The sequence below is a fragment of the Mesoplodon densirostris genome, chromosome 20 (assembly GCF_025265405.1).
Source record: "Mesoplodon densirostris isolate mMesDen1 chromosome 20, mMesDen1 primary haplotype, whole genome shotgun sequence".
NCBI lineage: Eukaryota > Metazoa > Chordata > Mammalia > Artiodactyla > Ziphiidae > Mesoplodon > Mesoplodon densirostris.
Genome location: NC_082680.1, coordinates 30,293,003 through 30,308,090, shown reverse-complemented (window position 1 = coordinate 30,308,090; position 15,088 = coordinate 30,293,003). Strand labels below are relative to the sequence as shown.

Below are 15,088 nucleotides of genomic sequence, written 5' to 3'. Positions count from 1 at the left end.
ATTTAACAATTGATGCTTTTAAGATAATTCTTAAATAACTGTCCTAACTATATAAAAGGGCTATTTTTACATTAGATTTTTGGCTATATGGACTATGATCTTCCATTTACCTAATTTCTTAGAACAGCTCTCATGTTCATTCAGGAGAGTCCACATGATATTCCACCTCCCAGCTCACAAAGTGGCCACATAACCAAATTCCTCAGTTGTAAGTAAGCTATCTGCTTCCTGCCAAGATTTTCAGTGACACAGTAACTAGTATCAGGAGAAACCACAGAAAACAGACCCTCAGGAAAGCATTCTTGTGATTAGGCTGTCACGTATTTAATGAGTGCATAAATATCTTCCTTGCCAAGGAGAAATGGGACACTGGTAATTCATGATATGCAATGACATCATAATTTCTCAATTTTTGCCAAATGTGGCATAAGTTAAGGTGCAGGTAGAGGTCAAGTTGTGAGGAACATCAAGGCACTTCACTGTTACAAAGACAAGCTATAATAAATATTTTGGGGTCAACTGGCTTCTTATGGTAGTGCTAGAGGAAGCACATTATGAAAAACAGAAAGGAAAAACTGTAAATGAACAACTGATAATGCAAATAAGCAATCAGAAAGCCTCTGCAGCAGCACTGTGGTGACTATCACCTCCTGCAGTTGTTGGTTTGATACAGCTGAGGACCAAGCTCAGGGCCTAGCTATAAGTACTGTAGGGCCCCAGCTCCAATTTAACTATCAAACCTACCAGGTTTGGTGTGGAAGGAGTCAGAATCTGAAACTTGGGGTGGGAACAACTGGAGTGACATGAACAAATATCCCTGGACGTCCCTTGCCCGCAGAGTAAGCCTCCCTCTAAACAATGAAAGAGGGCTTCCCCGGTGGAGCAGTGGTTAAGAATCCGCCTACCAATGCAGGGGACATGGGTTCGAGCCACAGTCCGGGAAGATCCCACATGCTGCGGAGCAACTAAGCCTGTGCACTACAACTACTGAGCCTGAGCTCTAGAGCCCGTGAGCCACAACTACTGAAGCCCACGTGACACAACTGCTGAAGCCTGCGCACACCCAGAGCCCATGCTCCACAATGAGAAGCCCATGAACCACAACGAAGAGTAGCCCCCGCTCACCGCAACTAGAGAAAGCCCATGCACAGCAACGAAGACCCAACACAGCCAAAAATAAATTAATTAATTTAAAAAAAACAATGAAAGAGCCCCTACATTTAAAAAAATGACACTTTTAATGACAAAACCTGGGACATTTGTCCCATCACCCCTCATTGTCTCCAGGTCCATCATAAGAATTAAATTGCAACAGGAGTGATATCACCAAGATGGCAACATAGGTCTTTCCCAACTTCACTCCCCCTCACAAGAAGAACAACTAGCAACTATTCATATACATCACTGAGAAAATTCTAGAACATGGAGGTGAGGCTGAAGCAGCCCCTGTACCAGAGATCAAGACACACCTCATTAGAAGGTTAGGAGGAGCAGATATACACTGAATGCATTGCCCCTCCCCAAGACTGGTGCAGCACCACACCAAGAGGTCTTCTCAGAGCCTACAGCCAGGACAGTGGAACAGTATGACAAGGGAAGTCAGTGAGGTACAGGAATCCCTGATTTGAGTCCTCAGATGAAAAGCCTTGCCAGCCCTGGAACCTGGTGTGCTACCCACCTCCACCCAGTCAGGGGAGCTGTTCATAGCCCTGCCTAATGCCTAGTATAGCTCCTGGCTCCCCCTGACCAGAAGCCTGGTCAGAACACCTGGAAGCTGCATAGTGCAGCAACACTTGAGCAGAGAGTATGGCAGGCAGAGTTGACTGTTCACAGAGCAAAGCCTGTGGCACTGTTTGGCCAGGAAACTTGGAATGCCAGTTAGATTGAGTCAAGACCACAAACAAAGAGCTAAGCTGGTTTTCCCACTACACCTGGACAAGGACACAAATTCATAGCCCTGCCCACTGCTACATATAGCCTTCAGAAAGCCCAACCAACAAATCTAGCCAGAGCACACAGGAAGCTGTGCCGCCCATCCAACAACCCTGCTTACAGTGGCACTTGAACAGAGAGCACAGCCCATGGTTTTCCCCATCTTCAGAGCAAAACCCAGTGGCCCCATGTGTCCAAGGAATTAAGGGCACAGTCTGCTTAATGTGGGTCAACAAACAATGAGCCATGCAGGTCATGTGCTCCCTGTCAGGGCATGGAAGCTAATTCATCTCCCAGCTACTGCTGAGTAAAGTTCCCTGCCTGACCTTCTAGGAAGCCTGACCAGTGAATCTAAAGAACCACAGAGTATATCCTACTGCCTCGCTTGGGCAGGGAACCACACTATCAGTCCTGTCCAACAGTTAATAGCCAGTGGTACCCCCTCCCCTGACCTCAGAGGTTGGGCAGTGGCCTTGCCCAAAAATAGATCCTGCCTGCCCAAGGACATGTCCGGAAACCTAAACTGAGCTGACTAATGAAGAACTGTCTCTGCCAAAGTGAGCCTGTAAAGTCTGGAAGAGGAGACCAATAACTCAAATGCACAGGTACCAAAGTAAGGAATGAAGGAGCAAGAAAAATCAGGTGGATGTGACACCATCAAATGAAACTAAAAATGCTGCAAAATAACTAACCCAAAATAAATGGAGATCTATGAAGTGTCAGAGAAATAATTTAGAATAATCTCCTTAAAGAAGTTTAGTGAATTACAAGAACACACAGATGACCAAATGAAATTAGTAAAACAATGAATGAACAAAATAGGTTCAACAAAGGAACAGAAACCATTAAAAAGAGATATCTTAGAGCTGAAAAACACAACTGAAGCATTCAATAGAGAGCTTCAACAGTAGACTTGACCATGCAGAATAAAGAATCAGTGATATAGAAGGCAGGAATATTTTAAATTATTCAGTCAGAGGAGCAAAAATAAAAAAAGAATGAAAAAGAAAGCAAGCCTACAGGACTATGGGACAAACACACACACACACACACACACACACACACACCCCAATAACCATATCATGGGAATTCCAGAAGGAAAAGAAAAAGGGACAGAAAGTATATTTAAAGCAATAATGGCTGAAATTTTCCAAAAACTGGAAAAGAAATGGACATCCAAATATATGAGGCACAAAGGACCCCAAACAGGTTGAACCTGAATAGGGCTACACCAGGACACATTATAATTAAAGTGTCAAAAGTAAAGACAGGGGCTTCCCTGGTGGCGCAGTGGTTGGAAGTCCGCCTGCCGATGCAAGGGACGCGAGTTCGTGCCCCGGTCCGGGAGGATCCCGCATGCCGCGGAGCGGCTGGGCCCGTGAGCCATGGCCACTGAGCCTGCGTGTGTGGAGCCTGTGTTCCATGACGGGAGAGGCCACAGCGGTGAGAGGCCCGTGTACCACACACACACAAAAAAAAGTAAAGACAAAGAATTTTGAAAGAAGAGAGGAAAAAAACCAAGTTACATAAAAGGGAACCCCCATAAGACTATCAGCAGGTTTCTCAACAGAAGTATTTCAGGTGAGGAGAAAATGGGATTATATATTCAAAATACTGAAAGAAAAAAAAACTGTCAACCAACAATTCTATGCCCAGCAAAACTATGCTTCAAAAATGAAGAAGAGACCATGATTCCCAAACAAATAAAAGCTGAGGGAGTTCATTACCACTAGACATGCCTTACAAGAAATGCAAAAGGGAGTTCTTTGAACTGAAGTAAAATAATGCTAATTAACATCATTAAAACATGAGAAAGTAGCATAAAACTCACTGCTAATGATAAATATATAGTCAAAGTTAGGTTCCGTAATAGTGTAATGGTGGTGCATAATTCACTCTAGTCTAAAAGTGAAAAAACAAATATACTAAAAATAATCATAGTACAATATGTTATAGGACACACAATATAAAAAAATATGTATACTATAACATCGATAACCAAAAAAAGAATAAGAACCTGAGGGAGAAGTAAAAGTATAAAGTTAAAAAATGCTACTGAGAGGGAGGAGATCAATATGGCAGAGTGGAGGAACCTGGAACTCACCTCCTCCCACAAATACATCAAAAATACATCTACATGCAGACCAAATCTCACAGAATACCTACTTAAAGCAGACGGACGACCTCATACAACCAAAGCTGCAAGAAAGATCCCCACATAGTGGAGTAGGATGAAGGGAAAAGGGAGGAGAAGCGGAATCGGGATGGAACCTGTGCCCATAGGAGGGAGCTGTGAAAGAGGGAAGGTTCCCTCACCCCAGGAACCTCCTTCACCAGTTGTGAGGTCTGGTGGGACAAATAGGGAGCTTTAGAGGTTCAAGGGGAGAGTGTGGCCCAGCAGGGTACAGAGAGACCAGCACAGACCGCCCTTGCCATGTCACTGCACTTTCCACATGCCTGCTGGTGGATTCTGAAACTTGGGCTTCAGTGGACAGTCTGGGGAGAGAACTCAGTTTGGCTGTACAGAGACAGCCCGAAGGGCCTGGAGTGTGGCCCAAGTTGCAACTGGGGGTACGTGCAGGATGGAGCATGGGTTCACCATAAGAGCCCCATTGTCGACACATGAAAGGAGGGTCATGGGTCTACCATACCAGCCTCCTTGTCAGCATGCTCACAACAGGGCACGGTTCCCACTGCTGAGGGTTTTGCAAACTTTTGGGGCACCCACACATGCAAGTGGGGGCTGAAATCTAAGCCAATTATCCATGCTCCCACAGTGGGCACGGTGGTATGGCGTTGGTGGGATCTCAGGCCGGTGGGTTTTGGGACTAGAATCACACATGCATGCCGGACATCTGAGCCAATTATTGGTACTACTATGGCAGAGATGATTCCAGGTGCCAGAAGCAGCGAAATTCGTGGACACACACACCAAGTGGCAGGCAACATCACAGAGTCACACATCTTGGTGGACAGTACCTGGGGAGGAATGCACATCAGCTCCTGTCCCAGAGAGAGTGCCCCAGTCCCACCTATCTCATACTGCAGCTTAGAAATGGATCTGGGGGCTTCTACTCCAACAACCGGGGAGCCGACCCCATCCCCAAAAGGGCTGTGACAACCACAGAGCAAAGACGAGTCTCTGCACAACATCCAGTGCAGGCTCTGGTCACAACACCAAGCACACCCCCTTATCAAGGGGACAAGGGCCAGCACACCCTGAGAAAGATATGGCAAGCATCCATACCAAAAACAGCCCTTGAGTCAAAAATATTGGACTCACACAATCTACACAGGGTCACTCCCACATAAAAACAGCCCTTCAGACCACAGTAGATAATGGTTTCTCCTAAATTCATAGAGTCAGAGAACTATATAATTAAAATGAAAAGGCAGAGCAACTACTCCCAATGAAAAGAACAAGAGAAATCCCCTGAAAAAATAAGCAATGAAACAGACCTCCCAAATCTACCAGACCCCAAGTTCAAAAAGCAGGTAATAAAAATACTGAAGGAATTAAGAAAGATTATCACGGGCTTCCCTGGTGGCGCAGTGGTTGAGAGTCCGCCTGCTAATGCAGAGGACACGGGTTCGTGCCCCAGTCCAGGAAGATCCCACATGCCGCGGAGAGGCTGGGCCCTTGAGCCATGGCCGCTGAGCCTGCACGTCTGGAGCCTGTGCTCCACGACGGGAGAGGCCACAGCAGTGAGGGGCCCATGTACTGCAAAAAAAAAAAAAAAAAAAAAAAAAAGAAAAAAGAAAGATTATCAACAGAAATGCACATTACTGAAACAAGGAACTAGAAACTATAAAAAGGAGCCAAATAAAATTAGACAATTCAATTGCCGAGATAAAAAATGAGCTAGGGGAATTCCCTAGCACTCCAGGGGTTAGGACTCCATGCTTCCACTGCAGGGGGCATGGGTTTGGGGAACTAAGATCTCACAAGACGTGTGGCAAAAAAAAAAAAAAAAAAAAAAAAAAAAGAGCTAAAGGCAATAAATAGCAAACTAAATAATGCAGAAGAACAAATAAATGATCTGGAATATAGAATAATAAAAATTAATCAGAACAGCAGCTTGAAAGACAAATGAAAAAAAATGAAAGCAACATATGAAATCTATGGGATAATATAAATCATGCCAATCTACAAATAATAGGAATCCCAGAAGGAGAAGAAAGAGGAAAGGGGATCAAAAATATGCTTGAAGAAATTATGGCTGAAAAACTCCCAAACCTAAAGAAGGAAACAGATATCCAGGTACAGGAAGCACAGAGGGTCTCAAACAAGGTGAACACAAAGAGACCTACACCAAGACATAACATAATTAAAATGGCAAAAGATAAAGAGAGGGTTTGAAAGGCAACAAGAGAAAAAGAGTCAGTTACAAGGGAACCCACATAAGGCTATCAGCTGATCTCTCTACAGAAACTTTGCAGGCCAAAAGGGAATGGCAAGATATATTCAAAAGTCCTGAAAGGGAAAAACTTGCAACCTAGGATACTCTATCAAGCAAGATTATCATTTAGAATAGAAGGAGAGAAAAAGGATTTCTCAGGCAAGAAAAATCTAAAAGAATACAGCAATACTAAACCTATCCTAAAAGAAATAATGAAAGGTCTTCTCTAAATAGAAAGAAGCAAGAATCTATAGGAAAGGGAAACCTACAATAGGAAAGGCAAATATATAAAAAAAGATTAAAGATCATTTAAATAAGCCAGTATATAGATTAAAAAACAATCGAAAAGTTCTGTGAAAGCGATTATAACTACAACGAACAGCAAAGAAATAAACATGAAGATGTAAAAATCACAAAATTTTGGGGAAGGGAGTAAGAAAATGTAGATCTTTTGGAATGTGTTTGAGCTTATATGACTACCAGTCTAAAGCAAGTAGATATAGTTATGGGCTAACATACTTGAAAACTAGGGTAACCACAAATCAAACATATAATAGATTCACAAAAACCAAAAACAAAGGAACTCGAGCATAATACAAAAGAAAACCATCAAACTACAGGAGAAAAAACAAAAATAATAAGGAACAAAGAAGAAATACAAAATCAACTGGAAAACAAGGTTTAAAATGGAAATAAATATATACTTCTCAGTAATTACTTCAAATGTCAATGGAGTAAATGCTCCTATCAAAAGACACAGAGTGGCAGACTGGATAATAAAACAAGAACCTACAATGTGCTGCCTACTAAAGAACCACATTAGGGCCAAAGATACATATAGATTGAAAGTGAGGGGTTGGAAAAGATATTTCATGCAAGTGGAAATGACAAGAAAACAGGGGTAGCAATACTCATATCAGACAAAATAGATTTTAAAACAAAGCCCATAAAGATAATCTCAAAATGGCTTAAAGACTTAAATATAAGACAGGATACCAAAAAAGTACTAGAAGAGAACACAGGAAAGACATTCTCTGACATCAATTGTAGTGATGTTTTCTTAGGTCAGTCTCCCAAGGCAATAGAAATAAAAGCAAAAATAAACAAATGGGACCTAATCAAACTTACAAGCTTTTGCATAGCAAAGGAAACCATATAATGAAAAGACAACCTACAGACTGGGAGAAAATATTTGCCAATGATGCTACTGACAAGGGCTTAATTTCTAAATATAAAAACACCTCATACAACTCAGTAACAAAAAAACAAACAAACCAATCAAAAAAAGGGCAGAAGACCTAAATAGACATTTCTCAAAAAAAGACATACAGATGGCCAATAAGCACGTGAAAAGCTGCTCAACATCACCAATTATCAGAGAAATGCAAATCAAAACTACAATGAGATATCACCTCACACCAGTCAGAATGGCCATCATCAAAAAATCTATAAACAATAAGTGCTGGAGAGGGTGTGGAGAAAAGGGAACCCTCCTACACTGTTAGTGGGAATGTAAATTGGTGCAGCCACTATTGAAAACAGTATGGAGGTTCCTTAAAAAATGAAAAGTAGAGTTACAATAGGATCCAGCAATCCCACTCCTGGGTATATATCTGGAAAACATGAAAACTTTAATTCAAAAAGATACTTGCACCCCAATGTTCACAGCAGCACTATTAACAATAGCCAAGACGTGGAATCAACTAGTGTCCATCAATAGATAATTGGCTTAAGAGGATGTATATACAATGGAATATTACTCAGCCATAAAAAAGAATGAAATATTGCCATTTGTAGAAATATGCATGGACCTAGAGAGTATTGGGCACCCAAAAAGTGCCTTTGGTTTTTAAGTAAAAATAAAAGACATATTTTTCATTTTCATCAAGATCTTTATTGAACAACATATTCACCATTTTGTTCCACTACCTTCTGCCATTTTTCGGGCAACTTTATAATTCCATCTTCCAAAAACTTTTTATCTTTTTGAGCAAAGAACTGTTCCACATGTCTGTTACAGTCTTCCAGGGAATTGAAATTTCTTCCATTAAGAAAACTGTGTAAAGACCAAAAAAATGGAAATCCAAAGATGCAATGTCTGGTGAATATGGAGTATGAATCAGAACGTTGCAGCCAAGCTGTAACAGTTTTTGCCTGGTCATCAAAGAAACACACGGTCTTGTGTTATCCTGATGGAAGATTATGTGTTTTCTGTTAACTAATTCTGGATGCTTTTCATCGAGTGCTGCCTTCAGTTGGTCTAATTGGGAGCAGTACTTGTTGGAATTAATCATTTGGTTTTCCAGAAGGAGCTCATCATAGAGGACTCCCTTCCAATCCCACCACATACACAACATCACCTTCTTTGGATGAAGACCGGCCTTTGGTGTGGTTGGTGGTGGTTCATTTCACTTGCCCCATGATCTCTTCCATTCCACATTATTGTACAGCTTCCACTTTTCACAATTTGCTTTAAAAACAAAATGTTTTCTTTATGTCTAAGTAGAGAATTGCATGCGGAAATACGGTCAAGAAAGTTTTTTTCACTTAACTTTTGTGGAACCCAAACATCAAAGTGATTAACATAACCAAGCTGGGGCAAATGATTTTCCATGCTTGATTTGGTTATTTTGAGTATGTCGGCTATCTCCCACATGGTATAACGTTGACTATTCTCAATTAATGTCTCGATTTGATCGCTATCAACTTCAACTGGTCTACCTGATCATGGAGTGTCACCCAGAGAGAAATCTCCAGCAAAAAACTTTGTAAACCACTTTTGACATGTTCGATCAGTCACTGCACCTTCTCCATACATGGCACAAATCATTTTTTGTGTTTCAGTTGCATTTTTACCTTTCTTGAAATAATAAAGCATAATATGCTGAAAATGTTGTTTTTTTCTTTGATCTTCAATATTAAAATGACTATACAAAAATTCACCAATTTTGATAAATCTTTTTTTAAATGCACACTGATATGACAGCTGTCACATACAATCTAACAAAATTGTTTCAAATGAAGTTAAAGACAACTAAGTGCTACTACAGCCATCTTATAGAAAAAAACTGAATGAGCCTTTTGGCCAACCCAAAATTATACTTAGTGAAGTAAGTCAAACAGAGAAAGACAAATACTATATGATATCACTTACATGTGGACTCTAAAAAATAATACGAATGAATCTATATGCAAAACAGAAAAAGAATCAAGGACATAGAAAACAAACTAATGGTTACCAAAGTGAGAGGGAGTAGGGAGGTACAAAGAAGGAGTATGGAATTAACAAACTATTATATGTAAAAGAGATAAACAATAAGGATCTACTGTATAGCACAGGAAATTACATTCAATACCTTTTAATAACCTAAAATGGAATATAATCAGAAAAAATAACTGAATCACTATGTTGTATGCCTGAAGCTCACACAATATTGCAAGCAATTATACTTCAATTTAAAAAATGATGGAACTAATAATAGAAACAGGAAAATCTATTAAAACAGTTGGAGACATCAACATCTCTCTATCAGTAATTTACAGATGAAGCAGGTACAAAATTAGGAGGAATACAGATGACATAAAATTCACTATTAATCAATTTGATCTAATTGATATTTATAGAGTATTCCACTTAACAACAGGAACACATTTTTTTAAGCTCACATAGATCACTCAGCAAGATATGCTGCATTCTGGGTTATAGAACATTCCTTTAAACATTTATAAAAATATAAATAAACCATGTTAAGAGTATTCTCAAACTACATGGAATTAAACTAAAAATTAACTGAAAAACAAAAAGATAGCTGAAATTTTCCCAAAATATGTGGAAAATGAACAGTATGATTCTATATAATCACCTGGTCAAAGAGTCTCAAGGTCTCTTTGAATTCAATGAAAATGAAAACACAACTTACCTGAATCTGTGGGATATAGTGAAAATAGTCATTAGAGGGAAATGTATAGTGTTAACTGAACACCTTTGTTTTTGGTCTTTATTTTCAGCCATTGTAATTTCCTAAAAGACTAAGAGCGAAAGCGATAAAAGCATCGTTTGTTATAATTTTGGGGTTTTGGTCCCAAAATAGCTCAGGAGAGATAAAAGTGAAAGGAGCATCTTTTGTTATTCATAATATGCCCCTTTCAATCATAGTTTATGTTAATGACGTATTTTTGGAAAGCCCTATGGATGGAGAGGAACCAACTATTTGATTAGAGGGTGGCAACTTTCACCCTGCTCCAGTCCTCTAGGAAGCGAAGAGGGGCTGGAGATTGATTTCAATCACCAATGGCCAGTGATTACACCAATCATGCTAAGGGACAAAATGAAGCCTCCATAAAAGAACCTGAAGAGTTCAGGGAGCTTCTGGGTTTGTGAACACGTGGAGGTATCAGAAGTGCAGCATTCCTGAGAAGGGTACTGAAACTCGGCAATACTTCTCCCATATCTTGCCCTATGCATCTCTTCCATCTGAATGTTCCTGAGTTGTATCCTTCTATAATATTGATAATATAGTAAAAATACATATATAAGGAATATGGAAAAATGAGGAGACAGAGGAATATATGTTCCAAACAAGGGAACAAGACAAAACTCCAGAAAAAGAACTAAACAGTGAGAAAAGCAATTTATAGAGTTCAAGGTAATGATCTTAAAGATGCTCAACAAACTCTGAAGAAGAATGGATGAACACAATGATAATTTCAACAGAGTTAGAAAATATAAAGAAGAACCTAACAGAGCTAAAGAACACAATAACTGAAATTAAAACTATACTATAAGAAATCAACAGCAGATTAGATAATACAGAGGAATAGATCAGCAAACTGCAGGACAGAGTAGTAGATATCAACAAAGCAGGAAAGAAAAAAGAAAAAAGAAATTTTAATGAAAACAGTTTGAGAGATACCTCTGGGATGACATCAAGCATACTAACATTCCCATTACAGGGGTCCCAGAATGAGAAAAGAGAGAGAAAGGGGCAGAGAACATAATTGAAGAAATAATAGCTGAAATTTTCCCTAACCTGGAGAAAGAAACAGATATCAAGGTCTGAAAAGCACAGAGTCCCAAGCAAGATGAACCCAAAGAGGTCTACACCAAGACACGTTATAATTAAAATGTCAAAAATTAAAAAGAGAAATATTAAAAGCAGCCAGAAAAAAGCAACCAGTTACATATAAGGAAACTCCCATAAGACTATCAGCTGACTTCAGTAGAAACTCTGCAGGCCAAAAGAGAGTGGCATGATGATATATTCAAAGTGATGAAAGAAAAAAACCTACAACCAAGAATACTTTACCCGGCAAGGTTATCATTCAGAATTAAAGGAGAGATAAATGTTTTATGGACAAGCAAAAGCTAAGAGAGTTCACCACAAAACTGGCTTTACAAGAAATGTTGCAGGGACTTCTCTAGGCACAAACAGCCATATCTAGAAACACGAAAGTTATGAAAGGAAAAAAATCTTTTTGGAAGGGCAAACATAGAGTAAAGGTGTAGATCAATTGATTATAGAACTAGTAAAAAGGTTAAAATATAAAAGTAGTAAAATCACCTATATCCACAATATGTAGTAAGGGATACATAAAACAAAAAGTATAAAATATGATGTCAAAAATATTAAACATGGGCAGGAGGAGTGTAAATGCAGGGTTGTTAGAATGCATTCAAACTTAAGAGATCATTGACATAAAATAGTCATGTACATATGTAGGTTGTTATATATGAACTCATGGTAACCACAAACCAAAAACTTATAATAGATACACAAATACAAAAAAGGAAAGTTATCCAAACAAAACACTAAAGATAGTCATCAAATCAAAAGGGAAGAGAGAAAGAAAAGAAGGAACAAAAAAGAGCTACTACAATTAGAAAACAATAAACAAAATGGAAATAAATACATATGTAGCCATATTTATTTAAATGTAAATGAACTAAAAGCTCCCAGGAAAAGAAATGGAGTGGCCTAATGGATACAAAAACAAGACCCATATAAATGCTGCCTGCAAGAGACTCACTTCAGCTCTAAAGATATGCACAGACTGAAAGTAAGAGAATGGAAAATAATATTCCATGCAAATAAAAATGAAAAGAAGGCTGAGACAGCAACACGTATCGGATAAATAGACTTTAAATCAAAGACTGTAATAAACAAAAAGAACAATACATAATGACAAAGGTATCAATCCAACAAGATATAAAAATTGTAAATACATATGCACCCAACATAGGAAAACCTAAATAGATAAAGCAAATATTAACAAGCTAAAGGGAAAAACTGACAGTAATTCAACATAGCAGGGGACTTTAACACCCTACATACATCAATGGAAAGATCATCCACAGACAAAACCAACAAGGAAACAATGGCTGTAAATGACATATTAGACAGATATAATTAATAAATATAATAGATAATAGATGAAATTAATAGATTCCTTCCAAAAACAGCAGACTATACATTCTTTTAAAATGCACATGGAGCATTCTCCTGGATAGATCACATACTAGGCTACAAAAAAAGATTCAATAAATTTAGGGAGACTAAAATCATATCAAGCATTTGTTCTCACCACAGGACATAAGATTAAAAATCATCAAAAAGGGCTTCCCTGGTGGCGCAGTGGTTGAGAGCCCGCCTGCTGATGCAGGGGACACAGGTTCGTGCCCCGGTCCGGGAAGATCCCACATGCCGTGGAGTGGCTGGGCCCGTGAGCCATGGCCATTGAGCCTGCGTGTCCAGAGCCTGTGCTCCGCAACGGGAGAGGCCACAACAGCGTGAGGCCCACATACCGCAAAAAAAAAAAAAAAAATCATCAAAAAAATTCCAAAAAATATAAATACATGGAGTGTAAAAAATATGCTACTAAACAACCAATGGGTCACTGGGGAAATCAAGAGGAAATCAAAATATACCTTGAGACAAACGAAAATGGAAACACAATGATATAAAATCTATAGGATGAAGCAAAAGCAGTTCTAAGAGGGACGATTATAGCACTACAAGCCTACCTCAATTAACCAGAAAAATCTCAAATGATATAATCTTAAACCTAAAAGACTAGGAGAAGTATAAACAAAGCCCAAAGTTAGGAGAAAGAAGGAAATCATAAAGATCAGAGGAGAAATCAATGAAATAGAGACAAAAAACAAAAAAACGAAAAACAATAGAAAAGATCCATGAAACTAAGAGCTGGTTCTTTGAAAAGATTTTTAAAAATTGATAAACCTTTCACCAGGCTCATCCAGTAAAAAGAGGGAGCCCAAATAAAATCAGTAACTAAAGAGGAAATTTAAAACAGACACTACAGAAATATAAAGTATCATGAGGGATTACTACAAACAATTACTATCAACAAGCTGCACAAACTAGAAGTAATGGATAAATTCCCAGAAATGTACAATCTTCCAAGACTGAATTACGAAGAAATAGAAAATCTAAACAGACCAATTACCAGTAATAAAACTGAATCAAAACCCAAAAGACTCCCAAAAAACAAAAGTCCAGGACCCTAACAGCTTCACAGGCCAATTCTACCAAACACCTATCCTTCCAAAATTTTGAAGAGGAAGGAATGTTTACAAACTCATTCTACAAGGTCAGCATCATTCTGAATCCAAAACCAAACAGACACCATACACACACACACACACACACACACACACACACACACAGAAATTACAGGCCAATATCACTAATAAACATAGGTGTAAAAATCCTCAACAAAATATTAGCAAACCAAATTCAACAATACATTATAAGGATCATACACCATGATCATGTGGGATTTATCTCAGGGATGCAAGGATGGTTCAACATCTGCCAATCAATCAGTGTGATACACCATATTAACAAATTTAAGAATAAAAGTCACATGATCATCTTAATAGATGCACAAAAAGCTTTTGACAAAATTCAACACCCATATATGATTTTAAAAAAACTTTCAACAAAGTTGGTATAGAGGTAACATACAACATAATAAAGTTCATATACGTCAAACCCATAGCTAATATCATACTCAACAGTGAAAAGTTGAAGGCGTTTCCTCTAAGATTAGGAGCAAGACAAGGATGTCCACTCTTGCCACTTTTATTCAACATAGTATTAGAAGTCCTAGCCACAGCAATTAGACTAAAAAAAGAAATAAAAGGAATCCAAATTGGAAAGGAAGAAGCAAAACTGTCACTGTTTGCAGATGACATGATACTATATGCAGAAAATCCTAAAGATGCCACAAAAAACCATTAGACCTAATAAATGAATTCAGTTAAGTTGCAGGATACAAAACTAATATACAGAAATCTATTGTTGCATTTCTATATACTGACAATGAACTATCAGAAAGAAATTTTAAGAAAACAATCCCCTTTAAAATTGCATTAAAAAATACCTAGGAATAAATCTAACCAAGGAGGTATAAGAACCATACTCAGAAAACTATAAAACACTGATGAAAGAAATTGAAGACAACACATATAAATAGAAAGCTATATGGGTTCATGGACTGGAAGAATTAATATTGTTAAAATGACCATACTAGCCAAGGCAATCTACTTGGCTTCAATTATCCCTATCAAACACCAATGGCGTTTTTCACAGAGTTGGAACAAATACTTCTAAAATTTGTATGGAAACACAAAAGTCCCGGAACAGTCAAAGCAATCTTGATAAAGAACAAAGTTGAAGTTATCATGTTCCCTGATTTTTTGTACCTGTCTCCTCAAGCAAGGAAAATAAAAGGAA

The 15,088-nt window shown here is 38.5% G+C and overlaps 1 protein-coding gene across 6 annotated transcripts in view; it reads right to left on the bottom strand.

The window, feature by feature from the left end:
* The window catches only part of ADAM32 (ADAM metallopeptidase domain 32), a 196,240-nt gene that overhangs the window by 105,815 nt on the left and 75,337 nt on the right, over window positions 1–15,088 (bottom strand). The window lies entirely within an intron of this gene.